This window comes from Myodes glareolus, chromosome 5 (genome assembly GCF_982192425.1).
Source record: "Myodes glareolus chromosome 5, mMyoGla1.1, whole genome shotgun sequence".
Classification (NCBI taxonomy): domain Eukaryota; kingdom Metazoa; phylum Chordata; class Mammalia; order Rodentia; family Cricetidae; genus Myodes; species Myodes glareolus.
In genome coordinates, this window is record NC_142030.1 from 89,853,079 (window position 1) to 89,870,473 (window position 17,395).

General features: G+C 47.7%; 1 long non-coding RNA gene across 2 annotated transcripts; it reads left to right on the forward strand.

The window, feature by feature from the left end:
- The first annotated feature begins 1,422 nt into the window (after positions 1-1,422).
- Positions 1,423-5,484, forward strand: LOC125398179 (uncharacterized). 2 transcript variants are annotated; one of them, XR_015737928.1, is made up of 5 exons: positions 1,423-1,616; positions 1,914-2,082; positions 2,541-2,703; positions 2,798-3,602; positions 5,153-5,484. It is a non-coding gene; the product is annotated as an uncharacterized LOC125398179 (long non-coding RNA). The 2 variants fall into 2 exon arrangements; XR_015737929.1 differs by having other exon boundaries at positions 2,541-2,695.
- The last annotated feature ends 11,911 nt before the right edge of the window (positions 5,485-17,395 follow it).

The following is a 17,395-nucleotide window of genomic DNA, read 5'->3' on the forward strand; positions in this document are numbered from 1 at the left end:
AGACTTACTTGTGTGATATTATTGCTACTCCACTTGCCTTCTCACCCCTCTCTCTTTGACAGGCTTTCACTCTGTAGCCCTGGCTGGCTTAGAATTTACTGTTTGAACCAGCCTGGTGTCGAACTCACAGAGATCCACCTACCTCTGCCTCCAAAGTGCTCCTATTAAAACTTTGCACCACCATGCTTGGCTTCCCAACTTTATTATTTTTTTTTAAATTTGTTTAACTTTTATTTTATGTCTGTTGGTGTGAGTGTGTCAGATCTTCTGGAACTGGAGTTACAGACAGTTGTGAGCTGCCATGTGGTTGCTGGGAATTGAACCTGGGTCCTCTGGAAGAGAAGCCAGCGCTCTTAACCATTGAGCCATCGCTGCTCCAGCCTCCCAAATTTATTTTGATTAGTGTTTGTGTGCTATAGTTTTTACAAGCTTTTAATTTTCATGGAAGTTATGGAGTATATCACTTAGCATTTAAAAAGCTGATTTTTGAAGTATTTGATTTATTATTATTCAAACAGTTACAGATATGAGGTTAAACACTATGATATTACTGTATGTATTCTATTTCTCCTGTATGTATAAAAATCTCTTCTTAATTTTATTTTTAATCAATTTATTCCATCATCTTCTACTCCATTCAGTATATAGTGTTGTATTGTTGTTCTCTCTCTCTCTCTCATTTTTCAAGATAGAGTTTTTCTGTAGTTTTGGAGCCTGTCCGGGAACTCACTGTATAGACCAGGCTGGCCTTGAACTCAGAGATCAACCTGCCTATGACTTCCGAGTGCTGGGATTAAAGGTGTGGGCCACCCCCACCTGGCTTGTTGTGTTCTTTTAATTATGGTTTGCTTGCATCGTTGGTTTGCCTTCGCTTCAGTTTGTCGCTTGTGGCTGTGACAGGATGCCCAACAGAAACTAGTTGAACAAGAAAACATTTGTTTTGACTCCTGGCCTTGGAGAGTCGGTCCCTCACACAAAGGAAGGCACATCCTGGAGACTCCTCATACCGTACAGCATGCTTCTACACAACCAGACATGCAGGCTAATCACTGGGGTCCGGGCACAGCTTCACAAGCCTGCCTGGACCCCACTTCCTCCAGCTAGGCCCCCTAAAGATTTTTTTATCCCCTCTCTCCATTGCCACTTAGTAGAGGAAAAGTCTTTAAAATATGGACCTCCCTCCCCAACCCACCCTCACTCCTGGCCCAGAGGGGTGCATTGTCAGATTCAAGCATAGTGGTGTTTGGTGCTTTTCAAATAAGGTGATAAAGATCTCTTGCTACTTTAATGTTCGCCTTCTTATGGCATTATCACGTATCTTAAGTCTACACTCACATGAAGCCACACAAGATATATTTGTTTTCAGATAGACTTTAGTCTAACACTGGGTAAATTTTGTCCCGAGGCAGTCGTGAACTCTGGATCCCCAACAACAGGAGAACTGGACAGTGACCTTAAAGAACCAGTGTGCTGGGGGAACTGTGTGAGACAAGGGTTCCTCTCTGCCCCAAGAGCAGCAGGATAAACGAGCTCTGAGCACTGAAAGGTGCTGGGGAGAGGAAGGAGGAGAAATCACTGAGGACCAAACCCGCAGGCCCCTCGGCCAGGTCACCATGGTAACAGCTTCCAAGACATTACTTTCTCACGGGCACTTTTTGTGAAGATGAGCTCATATTTTTATTCCTCTTGGTCCTGTTCGTCTTTGCCTGCTCTGCTAGCTTTTATTCTCAAGCATACTCTTGGTCTGCTGGTGAGAAACCGTAATCACTTTGTTTGAAGATCTTTAGACTTAACTTTTAAGGTTATTTCTGCTGTTTATTCTTTTCTACATTTATGGTGGCTGGTGGTCAACATTCTAAAGGTTTTGTTTTATTTCATGTGTGTTTTCCTGCTTGCCTATATAAATACCGTAGGCCTGTGCAGGAGAGGAGGCCCCGGAGGCAGATACCCTGGCCCTGGAGTTACAGCAGTCAGGAGCCAAACTTGAGTCCTCTGTAAGAACAAGCACTTTTAACTACTGAGCCATCTCTGCAGACCTATTTTCTCCAGACTTGTGTTCTCCAGCCCCGTGTTATGTTCATGGTGAGCGCTTTTTAGAGACGCCATTTGGTTTCTCTTGGTTTTCATTGTTTTTCTGTTGAAAAGTCACCCAGCAATCTTACTCTTTCACAGAATCTGCCTTCCTGATCCTAAAAGCCCCTCCCACTCCCCCGTTTGGGTTCTTCCTATTCTTGCTGTTCTGTACTCTGTACCTAGGTATTTAGGTGGGAGGGTGTCACAGATGTTCTTAAATCTGAGGTTTCACTTTGGAACATTCTCGGTATCTCCAAATTTTATCTTCTCCTCTCGTATTCCAGGTGTGTGTGCGTGTGCGTGTTGGACTTTTAACCATATCTCTCGCTATGTATTGTATTTATTACTTTGGTGTGTGTCTGCTGCATGTGTGCTTATGTGTATGTATGTGCATGTGCATGTGGAGGCCTGAGGACAAGCTGGGGCTTTGTTCCCTAGGAGCTTTCTGTCTTATTTTTGTTCTGCAGACCATGCTTCCCATTGGCCTGGAGTGTGCTGAGCCCGCTAGCTGATAGCATGTGAGCCCCAGGAACACTCTCCCTGCCACCTCTGAAGCACAAGGATTGCAAATAGTGCCAAGATGCTTGACTTCTTTACATGTGTTCCTGGGCCTTGAACTCAGGTTCTCACGTATGAGCGGCAAGCTCTGCACCAGCTGACCTATCTCCTCGGGTTCTTCACTATGAATTCTAATCTGAGTATTTTCTGTGGATTCTTATTCTAGTTTGCCAACCGTCTCTCACGTGGTGTGTAATCTGTTATCGAACGCTCGAGTGAATTCTTGCATCGAGAGGCCGTGGCATGTGACTGACCTGGACAACTAGCTCGTGTACCAGCATGCTGTGGAGGCCCGCAGTGATGACATCATCCTAGTGACACGGCCTCTGGAGCACACCCCATCGGAGTGAGGCATATTGTGCTTTTCTCTCAGACTGCTTTTGAGCATTTTCTCTTTTTGATATTTAAAGTTTTAGGTATCCTGAACATTTCACCCTGGCTTTTTTAGGTACTGCTTGTTATTTACGGTGCTCACCTTGGGTTAGTAGACAGTATCACAGTTCTCTGGTTTTCAGTTCTGAGAAATTTTCAGCCATTTACTCTGCACCTGTTGCCTCTGCCCTTTAACTCTCTCCAGTCTTCTGGAATTCCAATTTGATCTTTAATAATTTTATTATTCCATTCCCTTGCCTCTCTGAACTGTATTTTGGATAATTTAGAGCTGTCTTCTAGTATCAGCATGATCAATTCAGTTTTTCCCGCTTTATTTTGAGAATATTTTTAGTTGAGAAAATGTGACACCATTCAGAAAAGTATGAGATAATAAATGCCAGTTTGGCAATTTTTTTGTTTTAAATTTTATGTGTATGAGTGTTTGCCTGCATGTGTGTGTTTGTACCACATGTTTGAGGGAACCCATGGAGGCCAGAAGAGGGTGCTGAAGTCCCTGGAACTGGAGTTACAGAAGATTGTGAGCCAGGTCATCCAGGCTGCTCTTGGTGTTAGGAGCCAAACCCAGGTCCTCCGCAAGGGTAAGTACCTTAACCACTGAGCCATCTCTCCAGGTACCTGGTGTGGGAGAGTTGTCTGTATTCTGCCAGTCATATTTTAAATAAATGCTGATTGGCCAGGCAGGAAGTATAGGTGGGAAAATCAGACAGGAAGTAGAGGTGGAGCAAAGGGAACGGGAGAATTCTGGGAAGCAGGAAGCTCCCGCCATTCCTGCCCAGACCACTGAAGAAGCAACATGTGAGCTGACAACTGAAAAAGGTACTGAGCCACATGGCTAACACAGACAAGAATTATGGGTTACTGTAAGATGTAAGGATTAGTTAATAAGAAGACTGAGCTAATGGGCCAATCAGTTTATAACCTAATGTAGACTCTGTGATTTTCTTTGGGACTTGCCGGTTGTGGGGTACTGGGTGTGACAGAAACCCCAACAAGCAGGCCCTCATGCTACAGGTACCTCCTTCCTTCCTTCTTCCCTCCCTCCCTTTTTTCCTCCCTCCCTCCCTCCCTCCCTCCCTCCTTCCCTCCCTCCCTCCCTCCCTCTTTCCCTCTATCCTTCCCTTCCTCCTTCCCTTCTTCCCTCTCTCCCTTCCTCCTTCCTTTTCCCTCCCAAGCAGGTCTCTCTATATAGTACTAGGCTGTTCTGGAACTTAACTTTGTAGGTGAAACTGGCCTTGAATTCATAGAGATCCACCAGCTTCTGCTTTTCAAATGCTGAGATCAAAGGTGTGAACCACTATGCTATGCTTTGCCAGTTAATTATAAAGCAAATACCCAAATCACTACTGGAGTCATAAAAAAAATTACTAGTAGCCCCAAAGTCATGACATGGCATTTTCTCTCTCGACCCTTATTATTCCGGTCACTAAGGAAAGCCTAATATAGTGGTTTTCAACCTCTTTAATGCTGTGGCCTTTTAATACAGTTCCTCGTGTTGTGCTGACCCCAAGCCATAAGATTATTTTCATTGTTACTTCATATCTGTAATGTTGCTACTGTTATGAATCATAATGCAGACATCTGTGGTTTCTGTGGTTTTTTTTTTATGGCTTTAGGCGACCCCTATGAATGGGTTGTGACTCACAGGTTGAGAACCACCACCCTAATGGTCACATACTCATTTTTTTCCTCTTTGGCAGTAATTCTGTCATCCTATCAGCTGTTCCAAATGTGTTTACTTATATTCTACTGTCATCTTTGGGTCTGCTCCGTTTATTTAACATTATTTTTAGAAGGCTAATCCACATGTACACCCGTGTTTCATCTTTTTTCACCACTGCAAAGTCTTCTGTTTGATTGTTAGAACTTATCGTTTGATCTTGGCGGATATCTGAGTTAATTTTCCTCCTTTCTGGAAGGACAGTATATTCATTGAACATTTTGTTTATCTGAACAAATGTACACGAGTTCCTCTAAGTTATATATGATAATGAATCTTAGGGCTATACATTATGTATAATCTCAGGGTTTCTCAGCCCCGGCATGACTGTCTCAGGGCTGTTAAATTTGTAGTAGGGGTTTTCCTGTATACTGAGGGATTTTTGTTTGTTTGTTTTGTTTTTTGAGACAGAGTTTCTCTGTGTGGCCCTGGCTGTCCTACAACTCTTTGTAGACCAGGCTGACCTCGAACTCACAAAGATCGTCCTCCTGCTTCTGCTTCCCAAGTACTGGGATTAAAGGTGTGCACCATGACACCCAGCTACTAAGGGATGTTGGGCAACAGCCCTGTCTGTCCCCCCACAATGGACTCCAACAGCACTTTCCTGTCCACTCTCTAGGCATCCCCACTAAGGTGGCCTGGCTCGTGAGCTGCCATGACCTGGCTTTCCTTTGTAGTGTGGGGTTTTTCCCCCATGATGTTTGGTTTCCTCGTGTTTTGAAATATTATTATTATTATTACTATTATTGTGTGTATGTGTGTGTTATTCATTGTAAATCAGTGTGCATGTAGAAGCGAGCAGATGATCAAATATCCAGTTCTAACTCTCTACCTTATTCCCTTGAGAGAAGGTCCCTCACTGAACCTGGAGCTAGGCTGGATGTCAGCAAGCCCCTTGAGGTTTGTTTATTTATTTATTGACTACAAGCTTGTTATTGTGGTTGTAATCTTAACTATTCCCCCAGAGGCTCATGTATTGAACATTTGATCCCTGGCAGGCGGTGCTTGGGGATATTTTTGAACCTTTGTAGAACGGGTCTTAATGGAAGGAATTAAGCCCTTGGGGGTGTGCCCCTATAGGTGAGTTGGGAAAAGATCCCGGCTCCTTTCTTCTTTGCTCCCAGACTGCCATGTGGTAAGCAGCTTTGCTTCACCTCACTGCACCACAGTTCCAAAGTGAGTGGGCTGAGCATACATGGCCTCAAATCTCTGAAAGCACGAGCCAAAATAAACAGCGCCTCAATGACAGGCAGCGAATAACAAACATTCTCGTGATCCTCTGAACTGTATCTGAAGGGGTTTTCTTTTCCTGCTGAGTGTCTTTTGTTTGATATTGTCAGACGCCCGTGGGTGCTGCCAGCCCAGGATCACAAGAAAAGGAATTCTTACCTCGTAGCTTTGGATCACCGTGTGCCTACACAAGGTTAGCTGGCAGTGATTTCTCAAGAGGGAGGCTTTTTTACAGTTCAGGGTTCCAAGCCAGCAGAAAGGGGGTTGGCTTATTTTGAAATCACTCTTATACTGAACTGTAGCCTCTGGGCTCCAGATTCACTGGCTTGTGCTGAGGGTGGGATCACCTGCCAGAGACCCCCTCAGTGACAAACCCTTGCAACCTTGAGAGTTAGTGAGACCTGGAGGCCAATGTACGTGATGCTGGTGCAACGCTTGTCTTTCTGGATACCTTTCATGTGACCTTAGGATTTGGAGTTTATCTTTCAGTCTGTCTTAGTTTATTGATGCATTTCAAAAGAGGTTTCAAATATGCGGTCCAGTATTTGTTGCTGTCCCTGCTGAGAGGATTAGTCAATAACGCACTCTGCTATCCCTCAGAACCAACGTCTGTAACTTTTAAACATTAACAACTGCCGTGGCGCTGGAGGAGCAAATGCCTGGGCTGTTGCCTGCAGTACAGAAGAACTCGATTTAGTAGCTGCATGCAGATGTGCATTTCTGCAGGTCTGTGCTGGATGTGGGTCGATTTAAGAGACCCATGGAGCCCACAAGGGTGTGTCTGTAATAGATGGGGCCTCGGGGTGTACTCAGAGCACAGTAAGGGCTTCAGATATACTTGCCACGATGGCTGTCAGGATGGGTCTCACTTGGAGAAAAGTGGACCCGAATACAATGGATTTCAGGTTCTGGGCCTTACCCAGTGCTCTCTAAATTTCTAGGAAAGCAGGCTCCTGCTCCTTCTTTTTCTCCATCTTCTTTTCCTTCCCCCCCGCCTTCCTCCTCGTCCATTTCCCGTTGTTTTGCTGTTCTCATAGCCCAGGCTGGCCTGGAACTCCTGCCCCTACCTACTGAGTGCTGGAGTTACAGGCATGCATCCGATACCCAGATGAACTGTTTTCTGGGGGAGCACAGCTTGCTTTCACCTCATTAAATTCCTCCATAGTAGTCATCCCACCATGGCACCAAGAGGTACATCTTGCTTTGCATTTTTATATTTTGAAATTAACCTCGTTGAGTGTCTCTATGAAAGGCACAATTCCTTCCTTCCTTCCTTCTTTCCTTCTTTCCTTCTTTCCTCCTTCCTTCTCTCTCTTCCTCCCTTTCTCTCTCATTCTCTCTCTATTTCCTCCTTTCTATCTTTCCTTTTCTTCTTATTTATTTATATTTTTGAGAAAGGGTCTCACTGTGTAACTCTGGAGCTCACAGAGTTCTGCCTGCCACTTCGTCTGCTAGGATTAAAGGCGGGTGCCCCCACTCCTGGCAGGCTTTCTGATTGAATTTGAGGCCACCTATGCAGAAAGGATTTTACCTGGTTCTGTAAGCCTGATCAAAAGCACATAGCGAGGCGTTGGAGAGATGACTCAGTGTTAAAGAGCATTTGCTGCTCTTGAAGGGGACCAGGTTTTGGTTCCCAGTGCCTACATATTGACTCATAATCTGTAAGTCTAGTTCCAGAGGATCCAATGCCTTCTTCTGGCCTTTGAGGGCACCAAGCATATGTATGCTGCACACACACACACACACACACACACACACACACAAGCAAACACTCATATACAAAACATCTTAAAAAGAAGAAGAAGAGCTAGGCATGTCAGTACACACCTTTAACCCCAGCACTTCAGAAGCAGAGGCAAAATTTCTGTGATTTGGAGGCCAACCTGGTCAACCAGACCCTTCCTTAAGAACAAGCAAATAAACACACAGGCTAGGAAATCATAGTCCCTGGCTGCCTGATGACTGTTGTTATGCTAAGTGGGCATGTTATCAAACTGCTACGTTACAGCCATAGACTAGGGCTACCTTCAGTCTTACAGCGGGCTGCAGTTAATGCAGAGACTCATAGCCTGTCAGAGTGCTGAAAACATTGGCTATCAAGTGTCAAGTGGGGAGTCTATATCAAGCCCCCTAAAGCCAGGGAATGTCACAGACCATGATGTGGAAATAAGAACCAGAGGATCGCTGAGTGGTGGTGGCGCACGCCTTTAACCCCAGCACTTGGGAGGCAGCGGCAGGTGGATCTCTGTGAGTTCGAGGCCAGCCTGGTCTACAGAGCGAGTTCCAGAACAGCCAGGGAGGTTACACAGAGAAACTCTGTCTCGAAACAAAAGAAAACAAAGCAACTAAAGGACCAGAGGATCCAGGAGGAGTTGCCCCAGGACTCTTCTGACTTGGCATGACTGCTGCACACATGGACTCAGCAGCCGTGGCCACCTGCACAAGACCCAGTCGGTCAGCATCCCTCATCCCAGTCGTGTAGAGACTCGGGAGGCCTCACCCTGGCTGAGGAGTTATTCCCAGCGGGTGACTGCTAGGGGAGGGAGGGAGAATCATTTTTCTTTGGGGCTGTGGCCACTGTGAGGTTGCTCATGCTAAATGCATACAGGAAGCACTAGTTGAATTCAGTAGCTTATTAACAAAAGGGAAGAGGGCATGGAGGCGGGAAGGGGACATGTTGGGGAAAATCTAGGGGAATGAGGGTGGTATTGGGGGTGCGTATGTTCAAGATACATGTACAAAATGGTCAAAGAATATTTTTCTATATTCTTAAAAAAATAAGCCTGAAACAAACGCATACTTGTCAAATCTGAGTCCGTTTCCTGGCATGTGATCCGGGGCCCATCAGATGGTGCTCCGTTTCTCTGCAGCTGCAGATGGTCCTGCAGTGAGAAACAAGTGCAGATCCAGGGTCAGCCCTAGGGCCACGCGTTCAACATGGACATCAGCGGCGGCAGTGTGTCAAACAGGCTTTGAGTGTTTACATGTCTCGAATAGCCCTAAAATCTGCAGTCTGCCAAGCTGGGTCCCTGAAAGCCTTTTAATTCTCTTGGCCCTTCTTCTGGGCTAGCAGCTCAGTAAATCTTTCTAGTAAGTTTCCGTGAATTCACCATAAACAGTGTCTCCATCCTCAGCCTCTGCCGAAGTATCTGCTAACTCAGAACTGAAGCACAATGTATCAGTTGCTTTTCCGTTACTGCCGCAAAACACTGGGACCAAGGCAACTTGTGGGCAGAAAGAGTTTATTTTGCCTTCTTGTTCCAGAGAGTTAGAGTTCGCAATGGTGGTGACTACAGGGTGGCAGGCAGGAGGCAGTGGTGACTGGAGCTGGAAGTTGACAGCTCACATCTTCAAACCACAGGCAAAAAGCAGAGAGACAGGGAGCACTGGGACCGGCAAACCTTTGAAACCTTAAAGTGTCTTCCACCCACAGGAACTTCCTCCAGCGAGGCCGCACTCCCTAAGCCGTCCCAAACAGTGCTGCCAACTGGGGACCAAATGTTCAAAGACATGACCGTATAGGGGACATTCTCATTCAAAGTCCTGAACACAAGAACAAAAACATGCACAATTTTGGTAATTTCCTCAGTAGCATCATACGAGGAATATGATTTGCAAGGCCTGTAGAACATGCTCTTCCATTTTCATGTAGCCATCTTTCCTGGGGACAAACCACTGAGACCTCTCTGCCTCCACCCTTCTTCCTCTCCTGTCCACTGCAGGCCTTCTTCTTACTGCAGGCACCTGTATAGTTATAGCATACTAATAGGGATTTTAGTTTTTTGTCTTTTTTTTTTTTTGAGACAAGATTTCTTTGTGTATCCCTGGCTGTCCTGGAACTCGCTCTGTAGACCAGGCTGGCCTTGAACTCAGAGATCTGCCTGCCACTGCCTCCCAAATGCTGGGGTTAAAGATGTGCCCCACCACCGCCCACCCTCCTAGTAGTTTTAAGGTAGACTGAGTTATAGTTTCATCAAAAGCCTCCTCTGGAAAGCCTTTCAGGGCCAGGGGCATGTGTCATGGAGAGATGGGGAAAGGTACTGATGAATATGAACCCTGCTGTGCATTTCTATGCTCTCTGTTTGAGTTGGTATCTATTGGACACTGTACTAGGTAGTGTTCCAGAGACTTCTGTGCAAATGACTCATGGGGAGGATCACTGGGTCCTCAGGTCACTGTGCTTTTAGAATGCTCCGAGCCAGAAGTCCAAGTAAAGATGGTCATTGCCTCCAGACAGCTCCTTGCCTCTTTCTCCCACGCAGCTGACAGCTCCCTCTGTCCCTGTGCCCCTTCCCAGTTCCCTCAAAGCATGAGACTGCAACCTAGGGGCCCCTCTAAACTTGCCTGGATACTGCCCACAGCCATCATCTCTGACTGTGGTGACCACATTGGCTTGACTCTGTTGTGTGGTTTTCAGGCTGGTCTGTAAGGGTCTGTCTCTCTGTCTGTCTTACCCTCTTAGGATGTCCCTTGACTTCAACCTCTCCAAAGGCTTTCACTGAGCGAATGGAAAATGCTATCGTTTCTACCTAAGGATGTTTCTGCTCCACTCCTGCTTGCGTTCTTCGTTGCCTCAAAGGGCTCACTCTTTAAATTTTTAAAATTACATTGTGTGTGTGTGTGTGTGTGTGTGTGTGTGTGTGTGTGTGTTGGGGGGAGGGGAGAGGCCAGAGGACTTGCAGGAGTCAGTTTTGCCTTTCTACCATTAGACTCTGGGGATTGAACTCAGGTCACCAGGCTTGGCATCTTGTTGAGCCATCTCGCCATCCCAGGGGTTTGCCCTACCCAACTAATCAAGGCGCTCTCGCTCTGATGTAACTCTCAGGTGTTTCTCCTTCTCCTTACTCTGTGGATAAGTCAAGACTTCCTTTCCTGCCCCTGCTCTTCCTGAACCCCGTGTCTAGTCATCTTCAGTGGTAAGGTATGTGGTGCTGGTGTGTTTAGGCCCCAGTGTCTCTGCCTAGCAATCTCCTGCCCACCCTTTGAGGGTCACATTACATGTCCTTACTGTGAGAAGCCCTCTGGGATGCTACATCTTCCACTTCCAGCAGATTACATATTTAATTTAGTGCCTTCCAGTAGCTGCTATAGTTCTGCATGTGTCTATGTCTGTGCCTTCCACACTCCGCTAGACTGCCATGTGTAGTGGCCTTAGCTCTCCGGTGGACTTCAGATAGTACTAGAAGGAATAGTCAGGGAGGACCAGAGATGGCTGCAAGCTTCCGTGCGCAGTGAGAACTTTGTGAGCCCGAAGGGTCTAGAAAGAAGCATCTAAACAGCACTGACTGTCACATTGTTATATAGCTCAACCTTCTAAGCACAATCTCTCTATCTCGTTTTCCTCCCTTCTCAGCTCTTCTTCCTCCCTGCCCTCTGTCCTAGTTAGGGTTGCTATTGCTGTGATGAAACACCGTGACCAAAGCAACTGGAGGAGCAAAGGGGTTTATTTGACTTAGGCTTCCACATCAGTACTCATCATCAAAGGGAGTCAGGACAGGAACTCACACAAGACAGGAACCAGGAGGCAGGAGCTGATGTAGAGGCCATGGAGGGGTGCTGCTTACTAGCTTGCTCCCTATGGCTTGCTCAGCCTTTCTTATAGAATCCAGGTTCACCAGCCCAGGGATAGCACCACCCACAATGGACGGGGCCTCTCACATCAATTACTAATTAAGAATATGTCCTACAGGTTTGCCTACAGTCCAATTTTATGGAAAAATTTTCTTAATTAGGCTCCCTCCTCTGAGGACTATACCTTGTGGCAAGTTGACATAAAACCAGCCAGCCCCCCCACTCACTTTCCTTCCCCTCCCTGTCTTCTTTCCATTGCTGCTTCACTTAAACAGCAGCCATCTGTTACACAGACAACACTGTAGCAGCTGATCGGTTGTAGTAAGCAACAGTATCATATCAGCGCACACGGGCTTCTACCATGTGTCTCTATTCTCTCCTACCTTTGTGTACCTTCTTCCCATTGCATACTTGTAACCATAACAGAGTTTTAATTTTGTAGTCTGTCTTTAAATTTAATATAGAAGCATTTTCCATGCTCCTCCTCAGTCTTCACAATTACCACTTTAATGATCTCATAATATTCCACCAAGTGGACGCACCACGTTTCCTTTAACTGTTTCCTTTCTGGCAGATGGTCGCGGTCCTGTTGCAGACATGCAGACAGTGCTGGGATAAGGAAGCACATTTCCCGTTCCTCCTCCTCCTCCTCCTCCTCTTCCTCCTCCTCCTCCTCCTTCTTCTTCTCTCCTTCACTCCCACCACCCTCTTCTCTTTTTCCAAATCTTTTCATCCCTTCTGTGTGGAAAGAGGAATCACCTGACTAGGCTACAAGATCTTGGGAAAAGATGACTAAAATTTAATTTTTAAAATGATCTAAGGGCATTGTGCTTTTGAAACAGGAGTAGGGACCCAGGGCCAAGTAGGACCAGGAAGAGCTAGGCTGGAGAAGGCTCAGACTTGTTACAAGGACATCTTGCTTACCATGGGAGGAAAACAAGGGTGGAGTAGATGGCTGTCACTAGGAGGAGCTGACAAAATGGCGCCTGACGCATGCCCATGATGGGACAGGAAGCGGCATTAGAAAGGAATGCAGGGCTATGTGTGCTGATGTAGACAGGTAGGCCTTTAAAATTCTGTTTCTACACTTATTTGTTTGGTGTGTGCGTGTGTGTGCTTTTGTGATGACTCTCATGGCTCAGTTCTCTTTTCCCCCATGTGGGGCACGAGGACCGACTCAGGCTGTCAGGGTTGGTAGCTTGTGCTTTTGTCCACCAAGTCTTTTCCTGGCCAGGTAGAGCTTTTTTTTTTTAATAACAAACTTATTTTAAGACTATTTGTAGGTCACTACCTACATAAAGGCAATACAAACTTAAGCCTGCGTAAGAATGTGAGTGCTGTAATATATGAGCATATATAACACATGCAGGCAGGTTATATAAATATATAGTAAATGCTTGGAAATACCCCAAAGTGGTCATAGTGGTCACTTCTGCTCTGAAAGATCCGGGGAGGATATTGGTCTGAACTGAACTGCACTGGGTTCACTTTTTTTATTAAGAAAAGTATATTTAACCCAATCCTGGTGGTCCACACCTGGAATCCCAGCACTTGCGAGGCAGAGGCAAGAAAATCGAGAGTTCAAGGCCAGCCTGTCTTAGAAAAACAAAATAAAATGGATGTAAGAAAAGTACATTCCCATATTACTTGCAGAACAAAGAATTCTAACATGTTCTTGGCTGGGAGATGCCTCAGTCACTATGGTACACATCCACGCACCCACACACAAACACAATCATGCACATGTACACTCGCCATTTCCCACTGTCTTGTTTTTCTATTTGCCATTGTACATTGATAAAGGGCCTGGCCATGAGGAAATGAAATTAGAATGTGTTTAAATATGCAAAGGTCCTTCTGGCGAAAGTGGGCGCTTAGCTTTCTTCAGGCGAAAGGACAGGTTGTAGGTTGTTTGGGACAGCCTTGGTGGCCCAGGGGAGAAAGAAGATGAAGCCCTCCCAATTGGATCCTGTCTCTCGGTCAGGCCTTCCTACCCACTGTAGGCAGGTGGAAGTGGGCGTTTTGAAGTGGAGTCTTTGCCTTGAGTCCTAGATGGAGGACAACAGATGGGGCCACACAGCCCTGCTGCCCAGACCGAGGGGAACAGGTGGAGGCTGAGGGGTCAGAGTGTGAATGCTGGCGATTCATGAGTACTGCAGGCGGGCGGAGTGCCCAGCACAGGGGCAGGGACAGCTGGGCAGCATGTGGGCGACAGAGGGAATGGGGTGGGGGTGGAGGCCCTAGAGAGCAGATGGGGGGGGGGACGAGGACAGCCCCCCCCCACAGCTGTGGCGAGAGTGAGGTCAGAGGTCCCCGGCTGCTAAGGAAGGTCTAAGAAGCTGCAGGAGAGTGGGCAGGGTGCCCATCTTCTATCCCTTCTCCTCCTTCTCCAGCCCCAGCTGTCCTTTGTGTAGCCCTAAACCTGAGGCATTCGGCCGCTCCAGCAGCTGTGCCCGGCCTTTGGCTGGGTCAAGGGATTGGGCCGCCCAGGGAAGCAGCTGCCACTCCTCCCCCTGGAGACGGGGTGGAAGAGCAAGGAGGTGGCATGGCTGGGGAAATCTCAAACACGTGGCAGGGCCGTGCCGAACTGCTCTGTGGAGAACTCGTTCTTGCCTACTACTGTACTTAACCGTTTTCTCCTGTGTTCAGTGTTGGGGTAGGAGGGGCCGAGGAACTGCAAATGTCAATACGTGTGAATATGTGTTCGATGCCCAAGTGCTACCAACCACAATACCACGGAACTTTCCCAGCTGCTCATTCAGAAAATTCTGTACTTTCTACTTTACAGACAGGAAAACTGAGGCTTCTTGGTCACGTTCTCAGACGGGACGTTTGAGCACATTTACTAGGCCCTAGAGACCAAGCTCACAGCCTTTGAGGTGAATTGGCAGACCAAGGGTTCTGTGCCCTGATGAAGGTTCCCAGAAGTACTGGAGGTGGAAGGTCAGCATTGAGAGCAGATTCCTGAGTCAGGCTGGCGGGAAGCAGAGGGTGCTGGGAATCCTCTCTTTGGAGATCTTCCCAGGGCGGGGGGTGGGGTAGGGTAGGGGCTCCCAGCACATGCGCTTTGGGCACTTTCAGGAGATTTTGCCTGAAGACACGGGGTAACAGGGTGGGAGGAAAGGATTTTGGGCTGGGCATCCGGAGGCCAGAGCCGCCATCGGGGTGGCATGCTGGACATTCCTAGGACTGCTCCCCTGGCCCTTCCCCTGAGTTACAGCAACTGTATTCCATCTAGATGTTCTTCTTAGCTGTCACCTGAGGGGTCCGCCCTCCGGGCTCAACGACCCGCCCAGGCTCCAGTCCCTCCAGCAGGGGGACCCAGAGCTCCAGCCAAGGGCGCAGAACCGCGCTCCGCAGTTTCTCTGTCGGAGGAAACGGGAAATCGTTGTCCTGTCATTCTCGAAGCCGCGAGGGGCAAAAGAGCCCCGCAAAGACAACGTGCTCACACTGCCCTGCAGCACTTCATTCTGGACCGTCGGCCGTATGCTACTGTACCCAGACACCGGTTCTGTGTGATGAGATCGTTCAACTTTGGAGTCAGCGAAACAGCTCAGTGGTAGAGGACTTGCCTAGCACGGGCGACGCCCTGAGTATCGGGGAAGGGGAAATGCAGAAGCCTAGTCATCCGAAGGCCCCTCTGTGTCACCAGCATGAGCAACCAGATCGAATGAGTGGCATTTAGGAATAGGAATTAATTTTTGATCTGTGGGTCCATAGAGGGAGCAGCAGATGGCTGGACTACAGGCTACCCCTCTTCTTCCCTGGCATTAGGCAAGTGACCCTGCTCCGGGTGCGAATTCCTTCTGGATCTGAAGGGAGTGTCTGTAGAATGGCATTTAGAGTTGTGCTTAAGATCAGGAAACGGGGGCCAGGAAAAGACAGGCAGAGGGAATGAGCCTGTGTGACCGGTTTGGAGGGGCGAGGAATGAGTGAACGTTCACTGTCTGCACGCCTCACTTCTGTGCCTCCTGGATTGGAACACAGCCTATGAAAATGTGTGTGTCGTAGGCTTTCTGACATGCTCACTGCCCTGGGGCCTCAGCTGAACAAACGGTGCTCCACCCCAGCTGGCGCTCTGCTTGGCAGGGAGAAAGCTTTTCTGGCTTCGGTGTCAGCCTTCATACCTCATATTGGTACACATGGCACCACACTAGAGGGCCATTGTAAGGCCACCGTGCTCCTAACTACTGTTGCTTCTCAGTCCCCGCCGTTGTCCCCTGAGCTGTGTGTGTTCATGTACACATTTATGCCTGAACTTCTGTAGCAGCCTTGTTTACAATAGCCCCAAGGTGAAACCAGCCCAAATGCCCATCAGCTGACAGTCAAAATGTGGACTGTCCATGAATTGAAATCTTATTCAATCATTGAAACTGAGTACTGAGCTGGTGAGGTGGCTCAGTGGGTAAAAGAGCTGATGAGCAAGCCTGCTGACCTGAGCTAGATCCCTAGAGCACAGGGGGAGGAGAGAACCGGCTCCCATGTTATCCCTTTGATTTCTGCAATAATAGAAGAAGAAGAAGAAGAAGAAGAAGAAGAAGAGGAGGAGGAGGAGGAGGAGGAGGAGGAGGAGGAGGAGGAGGAGGAGGAGGAGGAGGAAGTTATTGTTGAGTATAAGGTATAAGGTATTTGAGTATCAGGAAGCTAGTCACAAAGGACCATAGGCAAGTATCTGGAGCAGGCAAATCCATGGGAGGAACAGTTTGTCGCGAGCATGGTGTTCAGACCTTTAATCCTAGCAAGTCATGAAAGCCGAAGCAGGAGGATCATAAATTTGAGGCTAGCCTGGGTTACATAGTGAGACTCTGCCTCAGCCTTTCCCACCAGAGATTTGTGTGGTCTGGGACTTGGCGGTAGAGGAGTTGCTAATGGGTACAAGGAGTTTTGGAGGGAGGTGATGAAAGTGTTCTAAAACGAGATGGTGATGGTGATTACACAAGTCTGTAAATCTCGTCTTAGAACCACTGCCCGTACACTTAAATGAGTGAACTTTATGATACTTAAACTGTTTCTCAATAAAGCTGCTAACATTTTTTTTTAAACTGGGTGTCCTGAATGTATTCTGGTAACTCTAGCTGGTGAGCATTTGGCTTGTTTCTGCTCTTAAGCTATTCCAAGTAACACTGCTGTGAAAATCCATCTTGCCTTCCTCCTGGCACATCTCGAGGGCTGGTTCTCCATGATGAAGCACACAGAATGTGCCAGGGCTGCTTCTCTTCATTGAAGGGCAGCGATGACTGGCTGGCGAGGAATGGGGGAAGCAAAGAGAATTTGGAAGCCATCGGCCTGATCTCTAACATGATCTCCTCCTGCCTTGATTTCCACTTCTGCCCAGTGAAGGGGAGGGGAAGCAGGCAGTCACTTTTCCTTGTCTTCTTAGAGGCCAAGTTGAGGAGTTCAGAAAGGATGCTACTCAGGATAAAGTGGGCTGCCCAGGGTGACATAGGTTCTGCTGAGTCTGTCAAGTGGTAGATCCAGTCTGTGTCTTTTGGAAGGCAAAGAGTGGCAATTAGGTCATCCAGAGGGGCCTCTTTAGCTACAGATAGGGTCAGGGAAGCCAAGAAGTCCATGACTGGTGCCTGGTGGGATGGGTTAGGGTGTGGCCTGGGCTATGGCCACCAGAGGGGTGGAGCTGGTGCAGGGCAAGGACAAGTCATTATTGATGTGAAAGGTTAGCAAGCTGTTGGCTATGTATCAATAGAGAGGAGGTCCCTGCAGAGGCCTGGGAGCATCCCTGAAACACTCAACAAAAGATCCGCAACCTTGGGGATGGGAGGAAGCAGAGGTTTCCAGGTCTGCGGGCAGAGTGTCGAGTCCGGTCAGCGGTGGACATCTGCTTAAGTCCCCATGGGC